We start from the raw sequence: 13,892 nt of genomic DNA, 5'->3' as shown, positions 1-13,892 counted from the left end.
TATTGTAAGAGCTTCCTACAATAAAGGTATCCTCTTATGGAAAAAGTGAAACCATATCTCGCTACTCAGCCTGCTCTAGGCTGACCTCCAAAACTGAATAAAGACCCCAAGACCGAAAGAATATCTGTGGCCTAGAGGAAATTCTCGGGCAGCTCTAAGCTGTTTGGCTGAAGGAAGCCTCTGCACCATGCCAAGCTGCCAGGTAGTTACAAGCTTCTGAGCTAGACCAGAACTGGTGAAAATAAGCACCCAGCCCTGCCACAAGCCTCCCAGCTCTTCCATACCGGGGAGAGGAGCTGAGGTCCAGAGGTTGGTTTTACAGATTTTTTAGCCCCACTCCTAAACAGGTTTGACCTTTTCCCATCTGGTTCAAAACGGAGTTCTGAGGCAGTAGCAAATATTACTGCCTTTGGCAGCTTCCAGATCATTCTCGCTAGTATTGGCATGACAAAATAAACCCTCTAGTGTCTTGATTTGTTTCAAGAGGAAGAGTCTTGAGAAAGAAGAGACTTTCTTCTACAGGTTTTCAGCCTGGTTTTTGCTTTCCTAAAGAAGAGATTTTCATTCAAAGTGACACTTCTCTCCCGCAAAGATACCCTGGCTCTATGCTTCTATTTCTTTTGCAAAACCTGTTGTTCCTCTCGGACTCACGGAGGAACTTTGAATTATAAAAACATTGAAGGGCCAAAAAAGAAGAGAGGGCAGAGTTTGATGTAGTTTTTTCAAGTCATGGGATCTGTTAGGAGTATGCACATCTAATCCTACTTGGGTGCCTGGTATCCTGGTGACGTATCTGAATGGTGACAGATCTGGGTCATGTGTGAGTTCCCCCAGAGAAGAGGTGTGACACAGCTAAAGCAGTCTGGCACCCTTGGAGGACTGAATGCTGAACCCTTCACCTTCTGAGATCTGGGAGTGTTTGCCTATGTCTTGCTGGGAATTTAGTACCTCAAATAACCTGGGAATTGATCTGGGAAGACTCAGCCCTGCTGCTGAGGGGAAGGCAGCTCCCTCTTTGCACTTCCCCGCATGAGAGGGGCTGTGCAGGAGCAAGGATCTAGGGTTGCGGGCAAGGCGGAGGTGAGGGCAAAAGTAGGGTCTGGAGCTCCTGCTGAAAGCATTAGCGGAGAGCGAGGGAGACCTGAATTCAGCTTGGCCAGATCCACTGAATAATCAGGCAGGTCATTTTCATCTCTGTGTGCCTTGATTCCTTAGCTGTAAAAGAGAAGAAAACTTTTCCCTACCTCAGAGCAAATCCCTTGGTTCTTGTCAAGTACTTAGCTACTGCAGCAGTGAGGGCCATATAAATTATAATTACACTGAGTGCCTGGTGCTGCTGCCCGGAACTAGCACTTCATTCTTTAGTGCAGAAAATTTCTTTTTGGTGGGGAAATTAGCCACTGCTGCAACCCTAATTAGGTTCCCTGTCTTGAATGACTCATTTCAGCATATAGAAATCAGTTTTCTTTGTCTCTAAAGGAAGCTTGAAATCGTGTTTTGGAATTTAAACCAGGTTATATTTGCCCATAACACGCAGCCCTAAAAGTCTGGTTAGGACAGGGTGGGGAGCCAGGGGTGTTATACTTAGAAATGGATTTAATTAACCTTTGCTGTTTATTGCTTGCTTCCAGAGTTCAGCCAGGTTAGGAAAAGAACAAGGAATGGGTCACCCAGTGTTTACAATGAGCTTTTGAAGAATAGCCCAGACACTTATTTCCCCCCTTGTTTCTTTAAACATTCCGAGTTTAAAGTTGTGGCCAAGGAAGGGGGATGTTGATTCAGAGAATGGTAAATATGCAGTGGTAGGAGGCAATATGTATTTCTCTGTTCTACCTTTAACACCAGCATATCTTTCTACTTCCTCAGCTTGTTGTGCACAAGAGGCATTAGGAGAGTCTCAGGACTCGGGATTAAATTCATTTCCATGCTGAGGGTGAGCCTACCTCTTTGGTCACCTCTGTCTTCACATCGCACCTCTATAAAGGATGTTTTTCAACCACTGTGTGAGCTGGGAGCATAACAAATAAGTGTCTCCTGTGAGGGAAGACAGACTGGCTTGGAAATTGTTTCGGTAAATCCCAAAGGTACCTTTACGTAAGAGGCATCCCTCTCTTCCCTCTTTTCCACACTGAGCCTCAGTGGCCTGATTATACATCTGTTTCTGATAGGAACAAAGAGATCTGTCACATCCTGGCAGAGAGGGGAAATAAATGTATTAATGCTACACGGGCTGCCAAGAATCATACTTAGTCCAAAACACAACCTGTGGGCTGCTTTTCTCTAGTCTTAACAAACTCATTCGGTCTCTCGGGGAGGCCCTGTAGTTCCCCACCAGACATCCCTACCGCGATCACCTCAGTACAAGAACTGTCGGAGAGGGAGGAGAGCTTTGACTGTGAGGAAGCTGTAGGCAGACTCTGCAGTCCCAGCTGCCTTTCATATTTTCCTGGGCTCAGGAAGAGGGAACAAGGGTTGGCCTAACTGAAGAAAGATGCCATTTACTTCTCTTCTCCAAAATGAGTCATCCTGCAATCAGTTCTTCATTGAAAATAAAGTTACTGTACGCAGTGTCACAGAAGGAAAAATTGTTTTTCAGGATTTGGTGAGTCTGTCTGATGGCATGGAGCAAGAAGCCACACAATTTGAATGGCTGTCATCAGACCAGCAGCAGATCACAGCAAGGAGCTCCAACAGCAGCTCTGACACTTCACAGTGACACAGAAAAGACTGGGGAAATGGTTAAGACATCAGGTTGTCCTGTGAGTGGGAAAGAGAGAGGCAACGCTTTTTCAGCTCTTGGTGGTTCCTTTTTGGGGGGCGGGGGGAACAGAGCAGAGCACAGGACACTTCAGGAACAATGTATTTGCTAAATAAGATGTAACCTCTGAAAGGAGAACGAAGGAAAGTAAAGCACACATAAAGAGAAGCAAAGTGGAATTTAACACACTCCAGAAAGTAGTCTTTTGACTTCAATATATGACAGATTCCTCCCCTAAACACCATATATTAGATTGCTGGATGTTATAAACTGATTTAGGCCCTCTGATTTCAGTGAAGTTACACTAATTTACACCAGTTCAGAATCTTGTCCCATATGCCAGTAGAAAAAAAAGAGCCAGGGGGCAACTCTGAGACATTATACAGGACAAGCCTTTGACACAAATGTTGTTTCTACCAACAGTAGTGTCAGTTTGGACTAACTTCATTGACTTCGGCCAGGAGTTTCAAAAACTACAGAAAAATGATCTTAGACAGGGAACCCAGCAGGGTGTAAGTGCAAACACTATTGTAAAGAAAGAAAGAAATGGATACAGCAGGTAGAAAGGAAACGGCTATAGCAAACAGAAAGGAAAAGAATAGCAAATAGCAGAGCATCTACATGTCTTTAGTGGGCCGCCAGAGTGTAATTCCTTTTGTAATGATTGCAAGCTGTGCATTGAGCTGGAATTGGAAAACAGAGGTCAATAGGGTGGGTATGATGTCTGCAGTCATGCTTTGCTTTTTAGCCTAGTTTTCTCAAGGAAAAAATAAAAAGATGGACAGCCTTTGTGACAACCCTGAACTACGAAAAGGTGATGCGGATTGACTCAGAGAAAGAAAGGACTGTTTTCTAGTAAAGCAAGCGAAACGAAACAGGGTGGAAAGATGGTTTTAATGGTTACAGGACGACTCAGAAGACTGTGAGCCAATCATTGCTCCTTCCACAGAAACAGAGATCGGAATAGTTCATTTCTCTTTGTTGATCTGTAACGTAAGCCCATGGGAGCTGAGCTGGTCTCTCATTACACTCTTGGACAGTATCTAGCGCAGTGAAACCTCAGTCATGGTAAAGCACTTCTGGAATCCAAATGAAGACGAAGATGTCATGGAAACTTGGATCCGGCTGATCCAAAGCATTCCGCCAGCCTTGCAGTGGAAGGCCCTGGAGATAGATAGTGCATGACAGTAAGTGGCAGTGTTTGCAAAACAGAAGGGGATGCAAGCAAGCTTACTCCTTTCTAATTATGGAGGAGGATGTAGTTGATTCATCCTTAAATGGCCTCTGAAACAGGAACATGCAAAAAGAAAATTTCCACTTGGACTGAAATATTGACTCAGTTGGTGGAAGCCAAATTCTTCAGCAGATTAGGTGCACTGATAAGGTTTTTCAGATCTCCTTTGGCATAGAAAGCCGAGGATTGAACACCTTCAATATATTTATTGGGCAGGTTCCAAAGCACTTCACTGCACAGATGCTACAAAGCTCTGCAAAAATTAAAGTGCCTATTGATGATATAATTATCTGGGACAGAACTGTCACTGAGTATCAGGAATTATTTTAGCATGCCCTTACTGAAAATAGCAAGTGGGGAAGGATTTCAATCAAACAAAATGAAGTTTCAGTTAAAAAAAAAAGAAGGAAAAAGAAAGAAATCTCCTAATTATTACAGATACTGGCCCTAAAATGATGAATTTTAAGTTCTGGCTGTCAGATATGTTATGTCCGTAAGTTCATGTTGAGATTTTCACAGTCTGTGTGAAACAACTTCCCCAACATTGCCAAGGCAGAGGGACAACACAGGAAGTTTAACCATTTGTAGTGTATACTAATATTAATCCAGGTTGCAATTCTTTCACCCATTAAAAGAGACCAAGTTCTTCACATATGCTCCAAGTGGAGACTCAGGAGCTCTACTTCACCCAACACATTGCACAACTGAGTAGTTGCCTGAAGCACACGCAGAGAGCAATGGAGGTAAGAAAGAAAATGCTTGCACAGCTTAAGAAAGCAATGCTAGGTCTTGCACACGGTTGCCCTGATTTGCCCAAGTCTCCCAGGGGTTATAAGCAACGTGAGACAACAGGAGTTCCCTCTGAAACTGAAAGAGCACACTGTGAGCCTTGAATTGATGGCCCGGGATATGATTTAGTCATAGCAGACATGCTGTTGAGAGCATATGCTCCACTTGTCAGCACATAACCTGATGATGTGGAACAAGCAGAAACAGCTCATGCAGACACAGTAAAGGTATCGTGTGCTGCATCTCCTGAGACAAGGGGAATCCTCCAGGAACAAAATAAGGCAAGCATCAGTGCACACAACAAATGAAACCTTGTGCAGACACTTATTCCCTGTACTTGCCCTTGCTTCTGGGATGAAAGAAGCAGAAAGTAGATGAACTGGAAGAGGAGGGCATACAGAGCTGTGTCTAGCTATTTCTGCATTTGTTTGCCGTTGGGGGTCATCTCTCCCCTGACACCAGTCAGCCCAGCCACAGTGAAACTCAAGCCAACTGGTGATATTTTCTGCTGGTGAAAGCTGGCATCAAACCACTGACAACAGCAGGCCTCAACCCTGGATGATGCAAAGCAGGGTCACCACATTGAAGTCAGTAGTCCAATAAGCAAGCCTTGGCTCCAAACAAAGTCAGCAGAGCAGCAGCAGTTATCAGGAGCTGAGATTTTTCCCCCCTCCCTTTCATTTTCCAGTAGATTAGGAAGACAAGGGATTTCTCCAGAAGACCAGTGAGGCGCACTGAGAGTGGAGGGGAGCGGAAGAACGGGCAAGGAGCCAAGGTAAGGAGCTTTGGCTTATTAGTGTGGGCTCCAAGCTGATGCTACCAGAGCCAGCTACGGGATAGGCAAGAAGGAGGTGATTTGGGAGAGCTGAGCAGGCAGCTGCTGCAAAGGGGAAGAGGCAGGCACCAAGGGAGCAGCAGCGGGGTGGGTGAGAAGGGAGACGGAGCCAAGAGGAGGAACAGGCAGTGAGACCCAGCCGCAGGAAGACTGGCGGAAAGGCACCCGTTGTCCTCTGACACATACATGATGTAATGGCAACAGCTACACCAAGGGGTTTTCCTTGCTCAGTCATCGTGCTTCTTCAGCTAGTTTGCTGGTGTGCCGAATTTAGAAGAGGCGATTTAAAAAAAGAAAGACAGAAAGAAGCGGTTTCATTAGAGGTGGTACCACCTAACACTGAAGTTGCCTAACACTTCGTATTAAAAGGCTGTTTTCAGTTACTTATAACTTTGTCACACTAACCATCTGGCCTGCAATTCCCCATGCTGGGTGTCTGCCTCGAGCTGAATTTGTTTTGTTCATTTGCTTCTACATTTCTGCTTAAGTGGTGTGGCTGTTTCTGAGAGCAAGGCAAAGCAAAACGCATTGTTTCTCTCATGTCAAAATATTCTTACTAATCTGTGACTCTCATGCTTCAGAGCCAGAACCCTGTACAGGGCTGTCCTCATATCAAGGATGTGCTTTTAGCAGCCTCATTACAGTATACCCATGTTTGGCCACCTTATAAGCCTCAGAAAAGCCAAAGTTTGCACGTTGTCAGCAGAAGAGGCAAGCCAGGCACTTGTTTTCTTGGAAGCATTTCTGGATATCTCTCCTGGATTTGTCCCTTGTCTCTCCCAGCTCCTCTGTGCCAGCCACCCAGGAGATGTGCATGCCCCAAAGCAACCAAACCTGTGCATGGAGCATCAAGGGCCAAGTGGGTTGCCTCTGCGCTCCGGGTTGAAGGCAGACAGAAAGCGGAGACAGAAGCTGGAAGAAGATGGGGGATAGGAGGAAAACATGAGGCTTCAGCCCGAGCTGGGCAGTAGAGAAAGAAGATGGGTGTGAGAAAGGGAAAGGGCAAGTCAGAGACAGGGAGCACCACGGCACGTGGGGGTACATCAGTCAGGATCTAAGCGATAGACCCGGAGGATTAAAACCATTAGAAAATTCTCCTTTGCAGAGTCTGATACCATAAACGACAATGCCAGTCGTTTGCCCAGTCTCTGAGAACAAGTCTGGCAGGCGTCCCATCCCTCTGGTCTGCAGAGCCGGTAGCCTGACGTCCCTCCTGGTCACCTCAGGAGACAGAGGCCTGCAGATCACCAGGTCTGCCTCCTGTGATGGTCCATGCGAGGATCAGCATGGCTTCACACTGTACAGTCTCTAATGGGTAACGGTGAAAGGATTGAAATTCTCTTGCGATCCCACCCCCCAATAAGCCTAGGAAATGTTATATGGAGAACTATGTTAAAGGAGCAGTAGGACTGCACAACAGAGTGAGGAAATGCAGGTCAAAAGGCTCTCCATACAACATTAAATCATCTCCTTTGTGCCTGTGCATTATAGTACAGCCTTTAATTACATGCTCACATAGTGTTTTGTTGGATTTTTCCCACGAGACCCCTGCCTCCTTTATTGCCAAGCTGGAGGGGTGTTTAGGAAATGAAGAAAGAGATTGGAGGTGGAGAAGAGACGGTCTGGTCATTAATGCAGCGAACGCTGCCTTGCCCTGCTCCTGCCACTGAGTCCCCACGTGCTGCTGGCAAGTCACATAAATAAGCATTTTCACAGTTGGCCACTAGCTCCTATTCTGTTTGCCAAGCTAGAGACACCTGGGGCCAGACTGGCAAAAGCGCTGAGTGTTCTACATTGTAAGCAAAGTTGCTGGGAGCCGTGCCTTCAGCGTAAACTTATGGGAGTCCGTGGTGCTAGCAGTTCAAGAAATCCTGGCCACTCTTACAAATTCCCTGCTCCACTCTCCCGTCCTCTTCAGCCAAGGATGTACTTTGCCCCTCAAGGTGGTTCGTGTCAAGCCATTGTAAGTTTGCCCGTGATTCTCTGCCCACTTCTCCTTGGCTGACTTTAGTATCAAAACCTATTGATGGGATATTCCAGGGGCTGTCTAGCTGCTCTTTGTTCTGTCTTCTCAGCCCCATGTTCTGCCCAAAGAGGTTCTCAAGAGCTTATTTTGTTTACAGTATTTGTTTGTTCATGAACCTTTCACAATATTAAACTTTCTTGTCCACACACCATTCTCCCTCCCTGCTCTCCTCCCTGTTCCTCTGTTCCTCTCAACACTTTTATTTTTCATTTTCTTGTCCTTTTCTCTCAGTAAGCGTCCAGCTCTCACATTCACAGAAAACAATTGGCTTTGTTTTATATCTGCAACTTGGTCTTTCACAATAGTTGCTTGGAGGGTAAATCCTCTGCAGATTTTAGTAACACGCCAACATCTAAACATATACACCGCTGAAGAAAAAAGTCATTCCAAAAAAGCAGACTTGTATAGCTCTAAAGTGAGCAGCCAGAGTCAGTGATCCCAACTTTAATCTCTTTATCTGCATTCCACTTTTGTAAAAAAGAGGTGGTACTAACTCCTTCCCCTTTTTCGTAAGGTCTGTGGCAAGGGGAAATTTGTTCATGTTTGTGAACAACTCAGACTTAGAGTGAAAGTATCATAGAAAGGTCCATGAGGAAATGCAATCGGTTTGTGTTCTAGGCAGAATGAAGTGGTGTTTAGTAAATAAGGTCTGAGGTCAAGTGATGAGGGTAAGAAGAAATACTGAATAATTACCCAGTAAACATAGTCTATCCTATGCAGAATCGATTCTGTGATTGTGATACAGTGCAGATGAACATAGAAGGTTGAATTAAGGCATCAAGAGCGATCACTGCTTTAGCATCTCTTATTTCTGAGCATTTCATGTTCATAACCTAAATGTTTTTTTAATGTCATCTTCAGATGCAGTAAGGACACTGGGAATATAAAAATGAATGCCCATCCAGCTGAGACACTATGCAGCTAACACGTTAAGAAAAGAATTACTAGATTATCCAGCGGTCATCTGTGATGATATAGAATTGGACTCTATAGGACACTTGCCATTATCTACTTTTGAAAGCCCCAAGCAAAGAGCTTGGGGATCTCACTATTCTTGTGCATCTCACTTGTGCATCTCTCTGTTTAATTTTTCCCCATGATATTTAGGCTTAATTTTCCCTTAACTCCATTTCATTCCCCATTATACCTTCACATACACACAAGCACTGTGTTAAAGATTCGTTGTCCTGGCTGCTCAGAGACCAGTAAGTGTGAACAGGTATTAACATGCACCCACAAACAAACAGCCAGCCAATAGGTCGCCAGACCAAGCAGGCTTGGGTCATTCTTCCACTGTAGTCTTTAAAAACCTGAAGAGGTTTAGATCAGTTCGTCCAGCCCCTCAGTCATTGCTATTGCTTTGCTCTGCGCACCATCCAGATTATCACTGTCTGCCTGGCCTGGTATTCCACTGATTTCAGAACAAGATTATTGCTTCCTCGTTCTATTTTGTGTGATCTTTATGCCAGCAAGCCCAAACTCCACTGGTCATCCTCATAGCCGTATTGCATGCAAAGATCTTATCAAATCTGCTCCATGTATTGGCCCACCTATTACCCTCCCGTTATTGAGCCCCTCATCTCGCTGTAACCAATACACTTGCGAGTTCTTTTAATATCCCGTGTGTCAGGGATTTTTTTCTCTTCTCAGAGATTGTGTATTTTGGGTTGATTAACTGATGTTTGTTTGCTTTTTTTTTTCCCCAAGATGAAAATGCAATTTTTTTGGCTGGCTTTCTGCTCCTCCAAAGTCACATTGTATTGTTCTCTGTCCAGACTTGCACTTGCAATTTAGCCTAGTTAAATAGCATCTGTTAATGCCATTAATAGGCTTTTAACTCCCCGCAACCCGATTAATAGTGAAGATATTAAGCATACCCAGAAGTAAAGTTTACAGAAGCACGCACGTGATTTAGAAGCATGAGTCCTGTCAAATGTCTCTGCGTCACCTTTGCCTTTGAAAATGAACTTCACATTCTGGCATAGACCCAAAGAGGTGGGAGCATGCTCTGGGATTTTTGCAAGCTTATCCCTTTGTAGCAGGACATTGGGATGAGCATGAAATTCAAGCTGGTTTAAGTACAGTGAGATTTTTTTCTCCCCTGTCTGCTGGCAATCGTCACGAGTTCTTGTTTTCTGCCTTACCTCCTATTCAGTCACACTTTATGTTTTGTCCTTATGTTTTTAAGGAAGCAATGGGGACTCTCCATAACTTCAGGCTCGATCTCTTTTATGCATGGATTAGCTCTCCAATACTACTTGTTTTCTCCATCTCTGTTTGTAAAATCCTTTCGTCTTTGCTTGGCAGCATGAATTGTCTTCCAATTCCTCTTACACGAACCCTTTCCCTGCAGCAGGGACTGACTGAACTTTCGGATTTGGTTGTTTTCCTTCCAGCAATGAATATTAACATATCTAAATAAATTTACAAATACATCTACATTTACAAATAAATACATCTGTTTAGGCAGGAGTCAGACAGGTACCAGCAGATAGTGCTTTCTCTGTCCCTCTGGACACTCTCTTTACTAATAAGCCTCATAAATGCCTTATCTCAATTGAGCCACCCTCAGTTTACTTTCAGATCCGTGTTTGGGCTGGTCCCCATTCTGAGGGAAGATCAAGACTAGACACCTAGTTTCTTTCCTTCTTCAGGAAGAGATTGTGTACACCTCAGTATATCTGAATAATTCCCACTCACAGCTATTGCTGGGGTAAAGCAGTGCCAAAACAACAGCTAGCTGCGTGGTACTAATTCATTGGAGCAGGAGCTATATAACCGTCTCACTCGCTACATAAAAGCACTGAAGCTCCAGGATCCCACATCCTGCTCCAGCTGTGAGTTCCTCCCAGATGTTCATCATAGGACCAGAGCCTACCTTTCCAGCTGGTCTTCAAAGAATTAAACTGCTGGAGAGCTCCCAGTGGACACTTGCTGACCTCAAATTCCAGCTGACCCCCTAAAAGAACGAACGCAATTTTTGCCTCCAGCTGTTCACTGACACAGCCGAGAGAAGATGCAGAATCTTTCTCAACTGCATTGCATTCACCACCCAAATTAGAGGTATGGAGGTAGCGCACCATCCGCTGCATTGGCATACAGGGATGGTTCCTGTACCAGCTGCAAACAGCCAACTTGTCTTGCTCCAGACACCATGTTAAGCTGGAATGACATTCATCAGAGATTCAGCAGAGCCTTGATGGCTTTTGGCCACTGCTTACTTCTTTGCATGGCAGAAGAATGCCGTCTATCATCATCTGAGGCCTTTGCCCAGGCTGGCTTGCTCTGAGGTTTGTTATTTGACAGAAACCAATTTTTTCAAGAGATGAGCCTGCAAACGAATAAATGCATTCAGTTCCACATGTAGCAAGAGGAGTGTGGTTCCCTGTCTGCAGGTAAACGCATGATGTCCTAACAGATCTGCTGCCCTCTCCCATAGACAGCTTTTAGCCACTAGGCCGCTCAGCCTCCCTGCAAAGACCAAGGTACAGGGATGGAAGAAGACGAACCTCCAACGTTCACCCGTAGAGGAGGGGAAGAATGGGATGTGACTGGACTGTGCAACAGCTCTCTGCCTTTCTGTTATAGATCTAATGCCCAAAATGAGGGGGACTGTATTGGGGTTATAAGCACTATCTCAGGCACTGTTTTACAGTCACTTGGTACCTCCTGTAGCCCTGCAGAGAGGGAGACCACTTCAGTGTGCCCTGCTTGGTGGAAATTTAATGTATTCAAAGAGGCTTAAGAGGGATGGGGGGGGGGGGGATTTGGAATGGCCTGTTAGCATGTTAGCAGGGGTTAGAGGGTAGAATTAGAGCTTCACCCACCTCATGGCTGCTGGCCATCCATCAGCCCCTAGCAGAGAGGGGCAGAGTCAGCCAAGGAGTCCAAAGTGCCATTGGGTACCTGGAGAATGTGAGACGCTGACCAGAAGAAGGGGGGATGGAGAACCACAAAATGCACCAGAGGAGCAATCCTGCTGGAGTGCATGCTGCTTCCCCATGGGGCCTGCCAAGCACAGCCCTGCCTGATTTCAGAGACCCTGATGTGGGTGTGTTTTCAATAAGGCAAAAGAGAAAAGGGCTTTCTTTCAAGAAGGAGAAAAAAGAAAAACAAGGAAATTGAATAAAAGCTATTTAAATCTTCTCTCTCCTTTTCATGGGCTTCTTTCAGATCCCTCTCAATGTCCCAGCATAGCACAGTGGGCCCCTGAGACCACCTCTGCAGGAGACCTGCCTCTAATGTGGCCTTACCCACAAACCTCTCTGCGCTCCATGCAAAGGCAATGGCAGAGTAGCAGCTCTATCCACTGAGAAAGCAAATGTGGCCTTGCTGGAAAAAAAAGGTCCATGTTTCGCTTGCTTATTAACAGCACTTGCTTTTGGTGTTAGACGGGGACAAAAATATCACCTCTTCTCCCTGCAGAAATGCTACAGTTCTGTGGGAGAGTGGAAACCAGTTAACAGGAATAGGATCGATCATTGAGGGCCTAAAAGCTTCAGGGCCCTCAGGTGCCCTTATGCTGGACACTTCTTTAGCCTTTAGTTCCAAGGGGGAGTTTAGTTTGGGCAGTCTGAAGGAGGCTCTCTAACTCTTTGGAGTACTGAGGAAACTAAAGCAAGTGGTCTGATGAATGAAGAGCATCAGTGGGGTACCTGAAGATGGAGGCCACGACTTCTTCCATAATCAACCTCTCTAGGGCTGGTTTATACCCTGCAAGAACCAGATCTACCTCTACCTGCTCCTAAGTGCCATGAAGTTTATTAACACTGCCATTATTATTTTTCAGGAACACTTGGGGATCACGAGGTAAAGATTAGGCCCTTGCTGTACTAAGCTCCGCATCAGCTGCACAAACCTGTCGCAGAGAACAGACAGACAAAATGGAGCAAGTATATAAATCACAGCATGGCGACTGAGTGTGGGAAGGGGAGAATCAGGAAGGTCAGAGTGGCTAGGTGATAAAAGAGTCAGCACATTGGTCTCAAGGGCACAATTTGTCTCTGATGGTGCGTAACTCACGTGTGGGCTGTTCCTTTGAATAACAGCCAAGCTTCACCTCTGTTGTCCTCTCCTTTCTCCACTTCTTCCCATGACATCTAGTGGAAACGAAACTGAGATCACACTGAGATCAAGGGGAAAGAGAGCCTGGGAGATAGGTGGTTACACCTTACCATGTTCACGTCCATATCAGCGTACAAGTGACCAGCAGTCAGGAGGACATCTGCCAATGTGTGCAAACACATGTTGAGGAAATCTGGCTGGCAAACTGAGAGACGGCTAAAAAAAAATATAGGGAGGTCTGTAATCTGGAGAGATCTGGCTGAGAGGTTCAGAGATGGCTGGTCATCAGGAACACAGCAGTGCCCAGATTGCCACAGCCAGAGAGGCAGGAGAACATGAGCTATTCACTTCATCAGACTGCAGTGACAGGGCGCGTCCCCTGAGCGTCAGCACCAAATTTAAGGGATGAGGGGAAGCCCACAGAGTGACATTAGCGCCAAGGCACCACATGCTCAGATGGTGCCAATCAGTGCAGCTTTCCTAAACAGCAAGGTGAGAGCAGTCCCAACAAAATACTTCTTTTTTTTTTTTTTGGCTGATTCTGTGTTGTGAACTTTTACCATGAGCAGAAATCTACCCTGTTGTTGTTTCGATAAAAGACAGAAAATGTTTCGCAAAACTTTGTGGCAGAACACGTAACGCTGGCCAGAGGGCTGTCAGATTTGCAAAACTGGGTGAAATGTTGCAAACAGGCAGACTGGCGCCATAGTAAAGCAATTCTGAAGAACGAACTCCCAGACACTTCCCACTTTCTTCCAGGCATTCAAACACCCTCCAGATATGAGTGCTTTTAACATATGCTCCCGCATCCCGAGTGCTGCCTACCCTGCAGGACCTCAAAGCATTGCCACAGCATCTGCAACAGAGGATATAAATAGTGAATATAGAAAGTTAAAAAAAAAAAAGAAGCTAGAGGTTTGACTATAAGTGTTTAAAAAAAGTATTGGCTTTGCAGTCAATAGTTCTGCAGGAAGCTTGCCATCACACAGTGCCAATGACCGAAAATGCCACCAATATGCCCCTCTTAGGGGCCACCCAAAATGTCTGAGTGGATGGCCATGCCATTGTGTGATTCCTTAAAATAAAGTGACTGTAATTGTGGTTAGACTTCAGCGATCCAGGAGCCACATGAAAGAATATAAAAGCCACAGAATAACTTAGCTACATTGTCTACTGGTGCTTTGCC

At 45.4% G+C, this 13,892-nt stretch overlaps 1 long non-coding RNA gene across 1 annotated transcript; it reads right to left on the bottom strand.

Annotated features, from left to right (window-relative positions):
• Positions 1-3,634: 3,634 nt before the first annotated feature.
• Positions 3,635-13,523, bottom strand: LOC104151693 (uncharacterized). The gene is made up of 3 exons (XR_695844.2): positions 12,817-13,523; positions 12,665-12,741; positions 3,635-3,922 (listed from the first exon to the last, which is right to left on the bottom strand). It is a non-coding gene; the product is annotated as an uncharacterized lncRNA (long non-coding RNA).
• Between the last annotated feature and the right edge of the window lie 369 nt (positions 13,524-13,892).

This window comes from Struthio camelus, chromosome 3, assembly GCF_040807025.1.
Source record: "Struthio camelus isolate bStrCam1 chromosome 3, bStrCam1.hap1, whole genome shotgun sequence".
Lineage (NCBI taxonomy): Eukaryota > Metazoa > Chordata > Aves > Struthioniformes > Struthionidae > Struthio > Struthio camelus.
This window is presented reverse-complemented; position numbering and strand designations above follow the sequence as displayed.